Here is a 19,321-nt window from a genome sequence, read left to right on the forward strand (position 1 = left end):
TTCGCTTGAACAATAGATATCCGTCTGTAGGCTCCCAGATTCCACTGCACTATTTGTGTAGGCGGACGATCATGGTAGTAATGATGCCTACGTGACCTCATTCTCTTTAACAAGTGGTGTTTTAGGTATTTCTTTCTTTCTTTCTTTATTCATTCATTCATACATTCACTCCACCGATGCTGTCCCCTGCAACCAAATTTCGGAATTGTTAAATGTCCTATTGACTGTGGAACATAAAACACCGGAAGCATGTGTCTGCTTCACAGAGTGTGCAGATGTAATTAGCCCGAATACTGCCTAGATCGGAGAGATTGTGACAGATCGAACTTCTTTGCTGGAATTGAAGGCGCAGGAGAGGTCCCTTGGTGGCAGTGTTTGAGAGGAGATGACACACAGATAACGTTTGCCTATCAGAGAAGTAATCTGGACACTGACAACCCCAAATCTGGAGAGAGAATATCTGCAATTCACTCAGCTGGTGTTGCTGAAGCGGTACCGGTTTGAGAGACCTGCCATGTAATTAGCGTGTCGTTAGAGGACAAGTATGAAAGAGCAGCTGACTCATATTTTTCAACGTTATTCACGAGGAAGAGACGAGACACTTACCAGGGACAGCTACAATGGCGAGTACATGATAGTAAACGATCTTGATGGTCCCAAATGTCGGATAGATTTGAGTGCCCAATGGTACTGCTTTAGGATTTTTATCCAGATATGGATACCCCCAGGACATATTCCTTCCAGCTCCCGTAGCGTTCCGCGATACATTTTGCATATTCATTGCGGGAATACTGCAGATTCTTCTGTTCCCGATGCAGCCTCTGTCCTCTCTACCTGGAGCCCGTTGGTCTCCAATAGCGCAGTGCGACGGCTCTGATTGAGACTGGCGTTGAGACGCAGACATATTAATAGAACAGGGAACCAGCAGCCACACCTCCGCGGTGACGTCAACAACCACCACAGAAACTTCCATAATTAGGTTCTCCGGAATGAAAAGTGCAGTTAACCATTTGTTTGCAGACACTCAGCGAAACGGTACAAAAGCAGATTGTAAGTGTATGTAATAATCCCAGGAGTCAGCTCTCCGCGCTTGCGTGTCGTGTCTGTAAATCATCAAAATTGAGAAAGTTATTGGCGCACATCTACACATTGATATACAACCAGTCTGTAAAGGAAGAGACACGCAGCAAATCAAACACAAACAAACAAACAAACAAACAAGCAAAAACAATAACAATGACATAAACAGATAAAAATGACTATTGCATAGATAGTTCTTAAAATATAGTTGCTTAGGTAGTTTGACAATGATATCGAGTTAGATAATTCCAGGATTTTCAGGATAATAATGATTTTCAGGAAAAAAAAAAGCTTCGAACCAGCGACCAATCTGGACGTCAGGTGGTTTGGGAGGAGCGGACATGACGCATCCATGCAATCAGCGATCGTTAGAGGACGTCACTCAGCAAGAGTACAAAAAGCGACAGCGGATCGTTGCAGCGAAAAAGAGCTTTGACCAGCGTCCAGGCGGCTTTTGCCGTGGATCAGCAGGAGGAAGACACGGTCAAATGCAAATAGCCATAGCCTGTCAAGCAGGTAATCTTCAGGATTCAGCTCGCCGATGCGTCGTCTCTTGGAGAGTGCAGAGAAAGAAGGCTAAGACTTATTTTCCTTCCCTTCTTTATATCTGTTGATATAGGATAACAGACATGCCAGGCAAGATAGTGAAATACGCCTCTTGCGGAATCTCGGATGGCATAGAGAAAAGTGATGATAAGATATTCGTTATTGGTGCACACAGGTAGACCTGTCGGCTAGCACCTTAGAGATGTTTCAGACTGAGTCCTTAGTATTCTAAACTGGGTGAGTGAGCAGGTAGAAGCCGGTGGCCTTTGAGTTTCCAATGATATGGGTACTACGAGTGACTAAGTACTGTACAGCCAATTCCGGGGGTTAAGAGATAACTTAAATGGCAGGACCCGCCTGGATATGCTGACCGTGCAACGGGATTATGAGGTGAGAAGCAGGACAAATATACAGATTACTAGCTTGCTAAAGAGTTGCACTGGAAATAGATGCTAACATTGCATTTGGCTTCCCCACCGTTCTGCAAATATTCCGACAGGAAATCATCCCAAAAGGCTCTGCACCTCTGCTTGTTTCAATGTTGTCGCCTTTCTTAAAATTGTCCAGGCCTATGGAGAGTATGCAGTCTGTACATGGCGAAGGTTTTTGTATGGATTTTATATACCAGTCCTCTGAAAATGGATTGGAACATGCATTTGGCTCCCTAACCATTGACTCATTCTTCAGATTTTCCTGTGCAATTCCAACTCTGATTTTTCAATATAAATGCTCTTCCCAGTTGCAAAATACCAGACGCCTTTATTCCCTCCGACAAAGAGAAAGACTCGGCACTTAGCTAATTTATATTCCTTCATAATTCTTTGCCTCTTCGCCAGTCTGTCTAATTCCTTCTGCAAGCACCTTGCTTCCTCAACACTGCCCGCCCTTCCATCTACCTTCACATGGGTCTCAAACCCTGTCACATAACGATCAAATCCTTCGTCCAATTAATTGAATTACAACACGATAAGAAGCGGTCCCAACACCGATTGCTCCGGTACTCCACTGATCAGAGCATGTAATGTTCATGGACAACTGCACAAGGCCACAATGTTAAACACCACCAGGGTAGTTTGAAAGATCTGAGCCAATAAGAAATGAGAAATGAGCGTGATTGGCTGTGTCGGGACATATAAGTTTCACCAGCAGCTGCGAAACAGAAAACGTATGAAAACTTACTATTAATACAAGTGTCAAATTTCAAAAAATTGTATGTCTACCGAACAGTAATTACAGATGGGACAATCCATAATAACTGCCCGGATATCGTGACACGGGATAGACAAAGAACAACAACTTATTCGATAGATAGTCATTGCAGGAAAATAAAACATCAGGAAATCAATGCTTTAAAAACACCACAATATGCTGAGTTAACCCTTACGTACTGTTCATAATCTATACCTTCACAGTACGATCCTGGTCAAGTTTGATCGTGTCTAAGAATCTCCAAATAACAAGAATCTATACCAACTTTTAAACCACAGACCTTTTTAATATATATGAATAACCTATCTGACATCAATAAATGTGTGATTAATCGTTAATGAATGTTTAGAGAACAGGGAAAGTGTATTTGTAGAGAAAAAATCGTTTCTGGCAAAATAGCATCTGCTATCACATAATATCATGTCCTATTTTACGTAAGATATGAAAACGAAACGGCCCAGAAGATGTAAATATATGTGTTGATTCTGAAAATGGCGAGAGCATTCTGTAACTGTATAATTTAGTATATAACCATTTATAACCATTACAACCATTAAACCTGTCCTTAATGCTATATCATAAAATATCCTCATAACCACAATGCAATCATAACTATTAACTATTAATTAAACATTAAATAACAGTTAACCAACACACGAACCAAACTGATGATGATGAAGATGATGATGATGATGATGATGATGATGATGATGATGATGATGATAATGATGATGATAATAATAATAATAATAATAATAATAATAATAATAATAATAATAATAATAATAATAATAATAATAATGATGATGATGATGATAATAATAATAATAACAACAACTGTTTTCAAACTAGTCTTCGCATTCAAAGGAGTGGTCAGATGCCTTGTGCACATGTGCAGCAGGTTGTCCTTGTTTTTCAGTTCCTTTTTACCGATCAGAAGTTGAATCTCCTTCTCTTCTGTCCCGTTGTGTTGGCTTCTTGAGGGACTTGTTGTTGATCAGGGCCAGGTTCCGATCTCGATACTGTCCTGACCACTGCTCCTGAGGCTACTGCTCGGGAAGGTGGTGACGCATTTGCATAAAAGGAGTCTTAACAAAATCGTCCAGAAATAACTTCCTACTTTTTATCTTGCTTGCCCTCCAGGTAGGGGTCATCTCATTCCGTATGACAAAGGTGTCGTAGGTCGATATGTCAATGATATTATGGAATATGGCGAGAGGGAAGAGGGCTGTTCTCCGCTTGCAGCGGTATGTGCCTGTTACTTTGTCAAGCTTGTCCACTCCGACTTTGTTGGAGTTGTGTTCAAGGGTGATGGTTTGTTTTCTGTCCTCCTGAGCGCTGACCTCTGCAACCTGATGTAATGTGCTCATAAGGATGACATTCCTATTCTACTTTTGCATATACGAGACAACTGTGGCGTCACGCGTGAAAGCAAACTTGGAAGACAAGACGTCTCTCCCCCTTTCTGCAACCAAAGCAGGTGGCAGCTCAGGCTTGTTCCCCCTCACGGTGCCCACCTTTGTGATTTCCCTCTTCAGGAGCGCTGACCATGTGATGTGAATAAGTTGTCACCGGTCACATTGTGTCCTCTTAGCCTTTCTGTCAACTCGAACACGACGCACGTGCCTTGTTTTCTCTGCGGGGCTCCCCCAGCGGGCTTCACATTACACATTTGCTAATTCTAAAAATCAAGAAATCTCTGCCTTAAGTAAACACAAGGACACAGATTATATGACTTAAATTTTGCGTTTACGTTTTGCCAGGATTGTGCTAATTCGTCATTTGAGTATTTATTTGTTTGTTTTTCGAAAGGATGTATTCTACACATTCTGCTTTACCAGAGACTCACCGCACTTCTACCCTGCAGACAATCCTGACAGCGTATCCTTCAATTTTTATTTTGGAAAGACCTTGCTCATATTACTGTAATTTCCCTTACCCAAATAAAATACTGTTGCGTAGGACTTTAAATTTAGCCATTATATATTTGTGAACTTAACTATATTGTGAACACTGCTGCCTAAAGGTTCGATAAGATTAAGCTCCCTAATCATTTCCAATTCATTTCTTAATAACCAGTCCAGTACAGCCGATCCACAAGTCGGCTTAAGGACAGACTGTAAAAAAGAAACCAACCCAATCTAGATGCATGTAGAACAGCTCATGGTTATCCTGACATCGACCACATTTTTCCCGTTCAAATCCGTGTTCTGTATTACAGCTACTGTCGGGAGGCCTCCAATAAGCATGTTTTTTACCCCGTCAGGTTCTCAACGCAACCCACAATGATTCCACAGCTTACGATCCTGCGTCACATCTTTTTACTGAGCTGATGCGATTCTTTACCTGGAGATCCACGCCATCCCGTCTAAAGAGCTTCAAATTCCTCCGAAACATCATGTAGCCCTGGACATTCATATCCCACATGCGACCAACATTCAGCACGATTCAATGATGGCCGCAACATCCTTTAATCAAGCAGACTGCAACGGTGAGTTAGTTTTGCCGGTGTTAGTTGTGGAAAGGATGTATGGGTGTGAGGCCGGTTGACTTTGCTCGGTGTCAGATGTGGGAGGCCCTGGAGTCTTCCATGCTCCCGGACGGCCATATCTGGACCCGGTATGTCGAGCTGCTGCTCGATGACCTTCGTATGGTCGGGGAGAGCGAGGAGGCCATAGAAAGGATTTATAGGGAGGTGGTCACACCGGGACAACAATCAGGAGAGGGAAGGGGAAGTGTAAGGTACTAGAGAGTACTCCTGTTGTGGAACCACTTGACTATAAGTACTCCTGATTGAATATTGTTATTTTGGATTGGGAGGGAACTGCCTTCCTGGGGGAAGCATCAGTAGCCGTGGCATCTGAAACAAAGTCCGGCGCTGTGGCTCAGAAAGGTAGGGAAAGTAAGGGGAAGGCATTAGTGTCGGGGTCTCTATATTTAGGGGGACGTACAGGCGATTCTGTTGACGCAGAGAGGAAACGCGGATGATAGTTTGCCTCGCAGGTGTCAGGGTCTGGGATGTTCAAGATCGTGTCGTAATATCCTGTATTGCGAGGGAGAACAGCTGGAGGTCGTGGTACATATTGATACCAATTACATTGCTAGAAACAGGGACGAAGTCCAGAGAAAAATACTATAGGTATTCGGAAAGGAAGTTGAGAGTCAGGACCGCAAAGGTTGTAACTTCCGGATAATTAACGACTGTACCACGCGACAGCGAGAATAGGAATACAATGTGGTGGAGGATATATGCGTGGTTGAGGGATTGGATCAGGGGAAAGGGATTCAGAATTCTGGACCGTTGGGACCTCTTTTGGGGAAGTTGTGACCCGTACAAAAGGACGGGTTGCAGTTGAATCCTGCAGGGTCCAATATCCTGGCGGGGAGGTTTGCTAAGTCTACTGGCTGGAGTTTAAACCGGAATTGTTGGGGGGTCGAACACGAACTGAAGAGACTGAAGAAGAGGAGGCTGGCACACAAATAGAGAAAGCTTATCCACAGTGGGAGAGGGAGGGCAGGCAGGTGAAAGAGACGGGACGTGCTCAGGCCGACGTTTTGAGATGCATCTATTTTAACGCAAGGCGTATTGTGACCAAAGCGTATGAGCTTAGACCGTGGATCAGCACATGGAGCTGTATTGTGGTCGCCTTTACAGGGACTACAGGGCATCAAAGGTTATTATGAGTAGGCGGGGAAATGGGATTAAAGGAGAGATTGGATCAGCTCATGTTGAAATTGCGCAGCAGACTCAATGGGCAGAATGGCCGACTTCTGCTCCTTTGTCTTATAGTCTTATGATGTAGTGGCCTTAGGGACAGAAAGGAAGGAAAAATTGGAAGGGCCGTGCTACTGTTGATCAGAGAGAGTGACACGGCTGCATAAAAGTTGGACGTCATGGTGGAATTGTTTCGGAGTCTTTGTGGTTGGAGGTTAGGTACAGGATGTGAATGAATAGGACCTGTCACTTGGGACCGTGTGAAAGTGTGTATGGAACCGGAGGGAATAGCCAGAAGTACGTAATGAATTATTTATTCCAGTATTCACTATGGAAAAGGATCTTGGTGACTGTATTGATGACTTGCACCAAACCGAAATGATTGAGCATCTAGATCTTTATAACAGGATATACTGCAACTTTTGGAAAGCATCAAGTAGGATACGTCACCAGGACCGGCTGAGATGTACCCCAGATAACTGCGGGAGGCGAGGGAGCAGATTGCTGAGACGCTGACGATGATATTTTCATCATCCATTGGGAATGGGGAAGTTGCAATTTTGTGAATTGCAGTCCGGGGTGACTGTGGAACATTGATAGGATGGAAACAGGGCAGAGAAGTCACTGATGGAGTTCTACCAAGATAAGTGTGTAGTTCATTTTTTTAGGTCAAATATAAATGCAGAACAAAGTATTAATGGCAAGACGCTTGGCAGTGTTGAGGTGCAGAGTCATCCTGGGGTCTGAGTCCATCGGACGCTCAAATCAGCTGCGCACTTTGACTCTGTGGTTAAGCAGGCATACGGTGCATTGGCCTTCATCAATCGCGGGATTGTGTTCAAGAGGCGAGAGGTATCGTTGCCTCTAAAGAGGATCCTTGTCAGACACCACTCGTAGTACTGTGCTCACATCTGGTCGCCTCACTACAAGAAGGATGTGGAAAACATATAAAAGGTATAGAGCAGATTTACAAATATGTTGCCTAGATTGTGGGGTGGGGGGTCTTGCCTTTCTAGAATAGGTCTTTTCTCCTTGGAGGATGAACGATGAGTAGTGACCATACAGATCTGTATAAACTGCTGAGAAGCATTGATCAAATGAATAGTCAGAGGCTTTATCCCAGGGTTTAAATGACTATCACCAGAGGGCAGAGCTTTAAACTGCTGAAAGGAGGTACAGAGGAGATATCAGGTTACGTTTTCCGCTCAGAGATTGGTGAATTTGTCAAAAAGGATATCGATGACAGTGGTGAAGGCGGATAACGTAGGGTCATTTAAGAGACGACTGGATTGGCACATGGAGCTTTAACAAACAGAGGCCTATCGGTAACACCAGGTAATTAATAAGGTAAGTAGATGCTTGGCACAGCGTTGTGGTCCGAAGTTCATTTAATATGTTGTAGATTTAGTATTTTTCCATAATTGCTAACTAATCCCTTCTGCTTGTAAAATCAGCATATCCTTCCATTTTCCGCACAGGCACATGTCTGTCTCGGCTTCTTTTAAAGGCAACATTTCCTTGTACCTCGATCGCCACACCAGGTAGTGCAACCATTGTACACACGACTCGCTGTGGAAACGTCTTGCCGTTCAGAGTGCCTTTGAAACCACCGCATGAAAATTCACCGGCACTTTGTGTATCTTTGTAAATAAATGCTTATCTTGTCTTCTGCAAGATTACTAATCAGCCTATTTGCAGACAACCGAGTCGGTTATATATATGACAAACTGCGGGAAGTACTCACTATCCGATATTAACTATGGACTGTTCTTTACTTGTTCTGATTAAAATGCGAATTGTGAATTGCAACATCAATCTCTGCATCAGACTCTGCCACCTGCTGGCGGCATTCAATGCTACGTTTCTTTTTTTATTTTTGCAGATGAGTGACTCAAACAGCAGAGTTACTGAATTGCATGTCCACGAACAGATGTTTCGATTTTTTTTACATATATAAACCCAGGGTTCATTTTTTTCTGCGGACTGTCACTTAAAAAGGCTCAGACAATGTCCTTTCGATACTGTTGGACTTCGGCTCAGTATAAAAATTTCTCTGTTGCTGTGGTGAGAAAGGGGACGTTATTTGATGGACACTGAAAGTTTACATTTTATTCTGCGGCTTGTTTTTAAAGATACAAGGACACAGAGACAAACAGTCAGATGGATTTGGTCAATGGAAGACACCAATGAGTCGGCCGTCTGTTTAAACTTTCAGATCCGGAGTATTGAAAACTGACTCTCACAAGTTACTGAAACTAGAAGAATTTTTACAGAATTGAGAGAAAGGAAAGGCTTGAAATAAAAGAAACCTTTTTACAAAAAGAGATCGGAGGTTGGACTGTGTCTCCAAGTAGCCCGTGAGAGTGAGTTTGTTTCCACTCTGATATAAAAGTACGGTTCTCACAGACTTAATCCGCTGTAGTGGGTTCTCTGTTGAGGGGAAAACCTTTAATAAACGTGCGTTTTTACCCTTTGCCTTTCCCTCATTGGGTCTCCTCTACCTTTCCCGACAGCTCTTCCTGCTTGGATACCCGGGGACGCGCCCTCCGAGGGGCTTGCTGTCTCTCACATTCCAGCCGGAAGTGGCCCTCTTTCCCATAGTTATCGCACACACTTCCGGCCTCCGCTCCTCTCGCGGAACCCCCGCATCCCGCAGACCACTGCTTTGTCTGTCCCCTGAGGTGAGGGGGGGTTCTCTCCCTACCAGTCCTGCCAAACTGAGAGTCCACACCTACCCTGAACCCCAGCAACTTCTCAGTTCTCCGCTCTGCCACCGCAATCATTATCAATTCCCGGATGGAGCTGGGTCTGATGACTTCACCGCAAGGTTGACAGAGTCCTCCCGCGGCCTCAACGCGTTCTCATCCCTCTCACCTCTCCGATCAGCTGAACGAAAGATGGAGTAGGGCGTTTTATAGGAAAGCAGGAGACTCCAAGCAATCCTGTCCTCATCATGGAAACCCCTCATTCCCTGTCCATCCTTAACTGATCCACCTCAGAGGCCCGAATGAGCCTTCGGCGCCGCAGCCATTAAGACGCCTCTCTTGCCGAAAAAGCTACGCGAAGAGCCTCTCACCCTTCTCCTGACGCATGTGTTGAAACTCCGCTGGGAGCTCCCTGTCAACCCAAAAGCTTGAATGGCTTGAAATACTCAGCGTTAGAGGCCCAGGTCTAGTTATCCTTCACGCCTCGAACTAACTCCGCCGCCACTCCCGGCAAACTTCCAACCAATCTGTGTCGCTTTTCATCATCCGGGCACTGCCTCTCTCACTTAACAACAGCGAAGTTTGTTCTACCCATGTCTCATAGTCCTCTTCACCTTCGGGACTGGACTTTATCCCAGATAAAATCTTCTGGCGGGGCCCCTTGCCTTTCTCGCCAGGGAGGTAATGGCAGATGCCAAGTCGAAACTCTCACCTTTCGCTGGGGAATGGGAAATAAATAAGTTTTCCGAATCTGACCACACTTCCCTCTCCACCCTCAGTAACGAGAGAATTCGTTCCCTGAGATCTCCGCCCTCATCCTCTGGCAACCCAGCTCGCTGACCTCCGACCCTTTCCTCCTGACAGGAACTCTAACTCTTATTTGGTGGTTTGTCTTGGTGAAACAAATAAAACAAAGTCGTCGCTCAATAAATTTATCAGATTCGTGGAGAAAATAATTCGTCCATAAACGACCTCCGAACCTCCGACAACACTGCGAGCCTTCGAAATCCGGTATCCGCCGCCCTGCGATCGCCGAACGGTCCCGCACTCGCCCTGCCTCTTCACACGCCTCGTCGAGAAGACCACAAAAACTCTCTCTGTTCCCACAATGCAAGATAGCATAACAGGTCTCCGGATGGTTAGATCCCCGTTATCTGTAGTTATAACCAAAGCACCGTAGCTACAGAGAATCACACACCTCGTCAGATAATATGACAGAGAAGCCATTTCATTATAACACTAGCAAGAAGCCATTTTATTAGCTTTAACAGTTAACATTGCGCTTAATATTACTGAACCCCCTACTTCAGAATCCATTTCCAGGCGTCAGGGATATAATAGAACTCTTTAGCAAACTATCAATCCGCATACTCTTCCTGCTTCCGACCTCACAAGCATGTAGCACGGACAACAAATCCAGGAGGGTCCTGCCTTTTAAATTCGCTCTTAACTCCAGGAAATGGCAGTGCAGTACTTCGTCACTCATCGTACCTCTGTCACTGGTAACACAATGGGCCACGATTTCGAGCTGTTCTCACACTTAGTTCAGATTGTCACATGGGAGCTGGGCCCTGGCCGCCATCCCCCCGCCAAGCCACATGCACAGAAACCGCTCAACACCCACTTCCCTTCTTAGTCACGGAGTCAAGCTGAGTGCATGAGACCCGAACACTGAGACTGAACCCTTTTAGGTGATTCTCCCGCCCCCCAAACTCTGCAATGGTATCCAAAATGTGAAGGAATTTGCCACGTGGGAGTTGGGCCCTGGCCCCTTCAGCCGTTTAGCTTTCCTGAGTGTCATACAGTCTCCTGTGCCCTGTGCCCTCGGTGTAAAAATTTCCGCTATGACGTGTCTATCATTTCTGCCTCCCGAATGATCCGGAGCTCATCCAGTTCCAGCTCCACACCCTGAGCGCGGATTGTTAGAAATTCCAGATCAAGGCAGCTCTCGCAGTTGTAATGATCAGGGCCACTGGAGATCTCCAGGCCTTCCCAGATCCCGCAAGAGGAGGATTCATCTATCCTGCCTGGCATCTCAGTTATCCCATCTGATCAGATATGAAGAATGGACGGAAAAAAGAAATTCTTAGCCAAGTGCTTTTCCTTCCTTTTGCCTACTTTGACTGAAACCTCCCTGAACTGACGCCTCGGCGAGCTGAAGCCTGGAGATCACCTGCTTGACGGTCCATTCAGACGATGGCTTCTGCAGTTGACCCTGCCATCCTCCTGCTGATCAAACGTAAAAGCCACATGGACGCTGGTCGAAGCTGCTTTTCAATGTACGAAACCGTTGACGCTTTTTATACCCGGGCTATTTATTCTATTTATCTGAAAATTATGATAGCGAAATTATTTAACTCGGTTGTATTCATAATGTACCTATGCAAATGGATTGTTAAGAACTATATATGCAATAATTATTTTACCTGTTTATATTATCTTTATTGATGTTTTCATTTGCTGTGTGTACCTTCAGTTACAGACTGGCTGCGAGTCTCAATTTTGTGTCTGTTTACAGACTCAGCAGGCATCGGTGGCTGCCATTTGCTGCGAATATTGGATACACTTCCAGTCTGCGTATGTATTGCTTCGCTGAAGGACTGCAAATAAAGGGTTAACTGCACCTGTCACTCCGTAGAACTTAATTAAGGGATAGTCCGTGGGGATTGTCGACGTCACCGCGGAGCTGCGGCTGCTCGTTACCTGTTCTATTAATATGTATCCACTACCACGACAGTTTCAGTGAGTGCCGCTACTCTCTGCTATCAGAGACCAGCGGGATCTGGATGGAGAGAGGACGGAGGCTGGATCGGGAACAGGTAGCTGGAGTATCCCAGCAATGGATCATAATCTGCGAAATCCAGCCCTGAACGCCGCGGGAATTGCGAAGTACTTTTCCTGGGATTTGTATCTTCGATTCGCGCGAGTGCTAAAGAATTTACAACTGGTTTACTCCCCTGTACTCGCCATTGTAGCTGTCCTCGAAGTTTAAAAAAAAGAAATAAGCCAGCTTTTCTTTCATACTTGTCAGCAAACGACACGCTAATCGCCAGGCAGGTTTGAAAGCGTGATAGCAGACGGGTCGTATTCTGCATGAAGCTCTGTGATCTTGGAACTTTGCTTTTCGAATGCATATGACTCTCGAAGTTGCTACGGAGGTTGACCCTACAGTTAAGAAGGCATACGGTGAATTGTCTTTCATCAATGGTTTGTTTGACTTTCAGAGCCGAGAGGTAATGTTGCAGCTGCATAGGACCCTGGTCAGACCGCACTAGGAGTACTGTGGCCTCACTACAGGAAGCAGGTGGAGAACATAGAAAGGGTGCAGAGAATAATTACAAGGATATTGCTTGGACGGGGGAGTATGTCTTATGAAAATAGGTTCAATGAACAGAGTCTATACACCATTGACCGACGGGGTGTGATATCCGATATGATAGAGGTGTGCAAGATAATGACAGGCATTCATCATGTGGATAATCAGAGGCTATTATCCCAGAGCGGAAATGGCTAGCACGAGAGGGCACGGTTTTAAGGTGCTTGGAGTAGGTCTAGAAGAGATGTCACGAGTACGTTTTTATGCAGAGAGTTTTGAGAGTTTTCAATGGGCTGCCGGCGAAGGTTGTGGAGGTTGACCAGATAGGGTCTTTTAAGAGTCTCCTGGATAGTTATATGGAACTTAGCAAAATGAAGATGGTATGGGTAAACACGAGGAAATCTGCAGATGCTGGAAATTCAAACAACAACACACACAAAATGCTGGTGGAACACAGCAGACCAGGCAGCATCTATAGGGACAAGCGCTGTCGACGTTTCGGGCCGAGACACTTCGTCGTGTACTAACCGAAAGGAAAGATAGTAAGAGATTTGAAATTAGTGGGGGAAGTGAGAAATTCGAAATGATAGGAGAAGACCGGAGGGGGTGGGATGAAGCTAAGTGCTGGAACGGTGATTGGCGAAAGTGATACAGAGCTGGAGAAGGGATTAGATCATGTGACGGGAGCTCTACGTGGAAAGAAGTTGGGGGGGAAGCACCAGAGGGATATGGAGAACAGGCAAACAACTAAATATGTCAGGGATGGGGTAAGAAGGAGTGGACGTTAGTTTATTTCTAAGGGAAGGACATGATTGGCGCAGCATTGTGGAACAAATGACCTCTATTGTGGTTCATGTTTTTTTAATGTTTCTATGCGTTGCGGAATGTATCTCCGCAGCGCTCGGGCTGTCGGGATCCCGGTTAATTTTCGGTCAGGCAAACGTTACCTACGCATCTTTTCCTCTCAAACATTTCCACCAAGTGACCTTTCATACACCTTCACTTCAAGAGAAGTGAAGTCTGAGCGCACACAAACTCTGGTCATAAGGAATGCTCTCCAATCCAGTCAGCTCTCTGCTGAATTTCTTCTGCGCTTCCTGTTAAGCTTGCACGTCCCTCCTCTACTGAGGTGACAAGAACTTCTGATCTTTATGGCCCCCATAGTGATGAGTCCAGTTGGTTCACAGCAGGATTGATGGACTTTGTAGAAGTTTGGTGGAGTGGGCACACATCGCTGAATCAAATAAATTAATAAATGAATAGCCTCATATGTTATAGAGAATGAGGTCACGTTGGCATCATCACTGTCATGATCTATTGCCGCACAATTGGTGCCGAGGAAACCGAGAGCATGCAGAGGGATATCAATAGGTTACGTGAATGCACTAGCGTCTCGTAGATGGAGTGAAATGTTGGAAATTGAAAGGTCATTCACTTGAGAAGGGCAGGTGGACGACAAGTAATAAACTATTACAGGATGCTGCTGTGAGGAGGGACTTTGCTTCAATCACAAAAAGGTTAGTTTGCAGGTGCAGCAAATGGGATGTTCGCCTTTGTTGCCGGAGGGACTGAATTTTCGAGCAGGCATGAGCTGCTGCAACTGCACAAGGTACTGGCGTGGCGGCGTCAGCAGTACCGTGCATTTCTGGTCTCCTATCTTAAGTAAGTATCAGCTGGCTTTGGAGATGGTTCACCGGCTGATTTCACATTGTGGTTCGACTATGACGAGACATTGAGTCGCCCGGAACTGTACTCGTCAGAATCCAGAAGTATGAGAGGAGATTAGATGGAAACATGAAATTCTGAAAGCGATAGATACGATAGCGACAGGAAAGATGATTCCACTGGTAGATGAGACTCGAAGTAAGGGATATAGCCTGAAGATTCCAGGTAGTAAATTTAGGACGCTCATGAGGGGGAACTGCGTCTCCCAGCGGGTGGGGAATCTGTGGAATTCTCTGTTCAATCAATCAGTGGAGGCGACCTCAATTGATATACTTAAAACAGCCTGGTATATCTTTTTACATAGTGGAAATATTAAAGGCTGTGAAGAAAAGGCATGTTTGCAGCGATGAATCCACGATCAGATCCACCATGGGCACCATCAATGCCGGAGCATGCCAGTCCGAACAGATGGGCTTTTCCTACTCCAATTGCTAATATTCTGATGTTCTCATGTTTCCACATGTTTGCAGTTGAGGGGAGTTGAATTTCCGTCAACGTGATAGTTGGAAATTTAGTCAGTTCATTATGAACCATATAACAATTACAGCACGGATACAGGCCATCTCGACCCTTCTAGCCCGTGACGAGCGCTTACTCTCACCTAGCCCCACCTACTGCACTCAGTCCATAACCCTCCGTTCCTTTCCTGACTATATATATTTCCCTGCAGTTTCAATTCTATTCTCCTTCAAGGTCCGTGGGAATACCCTGTCAGGTCTTGAGGATTTATCTACTCTGACTTGCCTCAAGATAGCAAGCACCTCCTCCTGTTCAGTCTGTAAATGTTCCATGAAATCACTACTTGTTTGCCTTATTTCCATTGATTCCATGCCAGTATCCTTAGTAAATACAGACGGGAAAAAAAAAAACATGTAAGTTCTCCCCCATTTCTTTTGATCCATACACAGCCGACCACTCTGCTCTTCAAGAGGACCAATTTTATCCCTTACTATCACTTTGCTCTTTACCGAAAGAAACTCTTTGGATTATCCTTCATCTTTACTGTCAAAGCCACTTCATGTTTTCGTTTAGCTCTTCTGATTTTTTTCTTAAGTATATCTTTGAACTTTTTATACTCTTCAAGTACCTTATTTGCTGTCTGTTTCCTATACGTCTTACTCTTCTTCATCAGAGTTCCAATACACATAGATAACGGAAGTTCGTTATTCTTATTCACTTTGTCTTTAATCCTGACAGGAACATGTGAACACTGCCCTCTCAAAATTTCCCCTTTGAAGGTCTCCCACTTACCTACGACATCCTTGCCAGAGAGCAACCTGTCCCAAATCCCCGTTTTTCAAATCCTTTCTCATTTCTTCAAATTTGGCCTTTTTCCAGTTTAGAACCTCAACCCGAGGGCCAGATCTATCTTTGTCCATTGTGGAGTTGAAACTAACGGTGCTACAATCACTGGAAGCAAAGCGTTCCCCTAAACACACTTCCTTCATCTGTCCTAACTCGTTTCCTAATAGGAGATCTAATGTTGCATCCTCTCTCTCGTCGGTACCTCTATATATTAATTTGGAAAACTTTCCTGAACTCTTAAAAAAAACTCTAACCCGTCTGGACCTGTACAGAATGGGAGACGCAACCAATACGTGGAAAATTAAAATTCCGTACTGTCACAACTTTATGTTTCCTGCAGTTGTCTGCTATCTCTCTGCAGATTTGCTCCTCCCATTCTCTCCGACTACTTATCTCTCACCATTCTATCTCTCTCACCATTCCTCCCTTCCCCACCACCAACCTACTTCTAGCCGTTCCTGAGGTCTTGAAATGCGTTTCTGACTCAGTTTCCGCGTCAGTCTGTGTGCGTGTGTGTGTGTGTGTGTGTGTGTGTGTGTGTGTGTATGTGTGTGTGTGTGTGTATGTGTGTGTGTGTGTGTGTGCGCGTCTGTGTGTGTGTGTGTATATGTGTGTGTGTGTGTGTGCGTGCGTGCGTGTGTGTGTGTGTGTGTTTGTGTGTGTGTGCGTGCGTGTGTGTGTGTGTGTGTGTATGTGTGTGTGTGTATACGTGCCGTTGTGGTGCATACGGAAGAGGAAGGAAGTGGATGCGAGGAGAATGCGGTGACGGACTGGTGCAATTGCAGACACCAACCTCTCCCCTTTCCCACCCACATTCGAACACTCTCCCTCCCTCTCTCTCCCCCATCTACCCACCCCCACCACCTCTCCACCATCCCTGTCGCCGTGATCAATAGATATTTCCCCCACAAACATACTCATTTTCACCGGAGATTTCCAACCACCCTTCCGACTTTTCGACAGCAGAGAAGGGGACGGAAGCTTTTTCGCTCGAGATACCCAGCTTTTCACACTTTCTTCCTTTGCCCCATTCCATACCCTCCCCCTTGTCCCATCTCCTTCGGTTCTTTCTCTGCCCATTCCTTCCTCACGCTCCCTCGCACAACTTCTCTCCCACCACACTTTTCATCTTATCCTTTGCCCTGGCTGCTCCCTCTCTGGCTCTCTTCGCTACAGCCCTGTCGCTTACGCCGAACCCTCACCTCTCCTTCTCTCCCGCTCCCTCCCTGTACCTCGCTCCCCACTCTCACCCATCACCTGCTCCTTTTCTCTCCCTCTCACCATTCCTGCCTTCACCACCAACTCCCTACCTTTATCCGTTCCAGAAGTCTTGAATTGCGTGTCTGCCTCAGAGATTGTTTGTGTATCTGAAACCGTTGTGCTGTGGAGGGAAGAGGAAGGATGGGGAGGCGAGGAGTGGGGGGGGGGGACGGGGTAGAGAGATTGCAGAAGACTGGAACCACATAACAGGCCTATCCACACAGAGGCTCAAAACCGAGTAAGCGTTTTCGGTCGGAACATCCAGCCTCTCCATCGCCCCATCTCCCTCCTTCCTTTATCTGCCCCTTCCTTCCTCAAGCTACATCACACCCCCTCTCTTCCACCACACTTTTCAACTTATCCTTTCACCTGCCTACATTCTCCCTCGCCCTCTTCGCTACAGCCCTTTCCCTCACTCCCCACCCCCAAGCCTCCTTCTCTCCCGTTCCCTCCGGGTTCCACACTTCCCACTCTCACCATTCCTTCTCTATCTCCTTCTCTCTCTCTCTCTCTCTCTCTCTCTCTCTCTCTCTCTCTCTCTCTCTCTCTCTCTCTCTCTGTCTCAACATTCCTCCCTTCCCCACCACCTCCCTACCTCTAGTCATTCCAGAAGTCCTGAATTGCGTGTCTGCCTCAGAGTTTGGGTGTGTGTTTTCTGAGGACATTCGCGGTGCGGAGGGAGCAAGAAGCAAGGGGAGGCGGGGACTGGGCTGAGACGAGGTGGAGAGATTGCACACGACAGGAACCACCTGATAGGCCTATCCACACAGAACTGTGGAAAGGATCAGAACCGAAGGACCGATAGTCGGTGGGCAGGGATTAAAACCAGCCGTCAACTGTTCCGCATCCTCTTCATAAATCCCGGTGAACACAGAGAGGGAGATTACTGGTGGAAAGGCTTGGGTTGGGGTCAGAGATGGAGAGTTACAAGCAAACAGAGAGTTGTGCCGTGGAGGTTTAGGAATGAGGGAGGAGTGTGCAGTGAAGCAAAGAGGTGACTGAGTTGGGAGGAGTTTAGGGGAGGGAGGGTGTTGCGGAGACGGGGAGTATTGTGAGGTAGGAAGGGGTTGTCGGTGACGGGAAGTCGGTGTAGGGGATTGTGGAGTGGATGTATACGGCAGAGGAATCAGGAGATCATGGGGATTGTCAGCGGTGAAAGGGAGGGGTGGGTTGACTAGACACCCCATCTTCTGTGATCACTGTTTTGGGCAAAACTTCAAAAATCCTTCAGGTGCCAGTCCTCGATGATGAACCTGGTAGGGATCTGCAGACCCGTGCCCAGCAACAGACCGGATCTAAAGGGAGTGAAAATTAAAATATCTTTTGTACAAAAGGGATTTGGGAGGCATTGTGCAGAGGTCCTTTAGGGTGAACTTTCAGATCGAGTTGGTGGTGAAGAAGGCAAATTTGATGTTAGCATTTATTTCGTGTGGTCGAGAATATGTAAATAAGGATGTACTGTTGAGACGTTATAAGTTACTGGTGAGGCCTCATTCGGAGCATTGTGGGCAGTTTCTGTCCCCTTGTCCAGGACATTGCATTGAATTGCCCCCCCTCTATTCTGAGGCTCTATCCTCTGGTCTTTGACCCTCCCAGTACAGGGCAAATCCTACCCACATCCACTGTAGCAAGGCCTTTCACCATTCGTGTGGTTTAACGGAGTTCACCCCTCATTCTTCTGAATGACTTTGAATACCGGCCCAGAGTCACCATATGCTCTTCATAAGACAAGCCTTTTTTTTACCAGAATAATTTTCGTCAACTTCATTTAAATCCTCTCCAGTATCCGCGCCGCCTTTGTAAGATAAGCGGCCCAGAACTTCCTGAAAATGCAAATCAGCCTTTCGGGAATCGTGCACCAGGGCTCCTAAGTCCCTGTCAGTGTCAGTCTCAGCAACGCTTCCATTTCTTCCATCAAAGTGCGTGGTCTTTCGATTCCCGACTCTGTATTCTTCCGCCGTTCCTTTGCACATTCTCCAGGTATGGTCAAGTCCTTCTCTGCCCTCTCCACTTCCTCAAAACTGTCTTCCACTCCACCTATCTTCATATCTCTTGCAAACGTTGTCAAAAGGTTACCAATTATATTCCGAAATGCTTGAGATATTATGTTCAACTTATCGGTCCAAACATAGACCCCTGAGGAACACGATCTGTCACCTGCATCCAACAAAATAAAAGAATCATCCTTTCTTCCCACTCTTTATCCATGCCTATTCCATTCCTGCCAATCAGTCACTGCTTTTTCCATTCTAGCATATTTCCTGCAATACCATGAGCTCGTAGCTTGTTAAGCAGCCTCGTGTGTAGCCTTCTGACAAATGAAAAAACATGATATCAACCGATTCTCCTTTGCCGATCTGCGTACCATTTTATCAAAACATGTTAACAGATTAGTCAGGCAAGATTTTCCCTCAAAGCAACTTTGGGCTATTTTATCGTGGACCTTCACATATGCCCTGA

The sequence above is a fragment of the Hypanus sabinus genome, unplaced genomic scaffold (assembly GCF_030144855.1).
Source record: "Hypanus sabinus isolate sHypSab1 unplaced genomic scaffold, sHypSab1.hap1 scaffold_896, whole genome shotgun sequence".
Taxonomy (NCBI): Eukaryota; Metazoa; Chordata; class Chondrichthyes; order Myliobatiformes; family Dasyatidae; genus Hypanus; species Hypanus sabinus.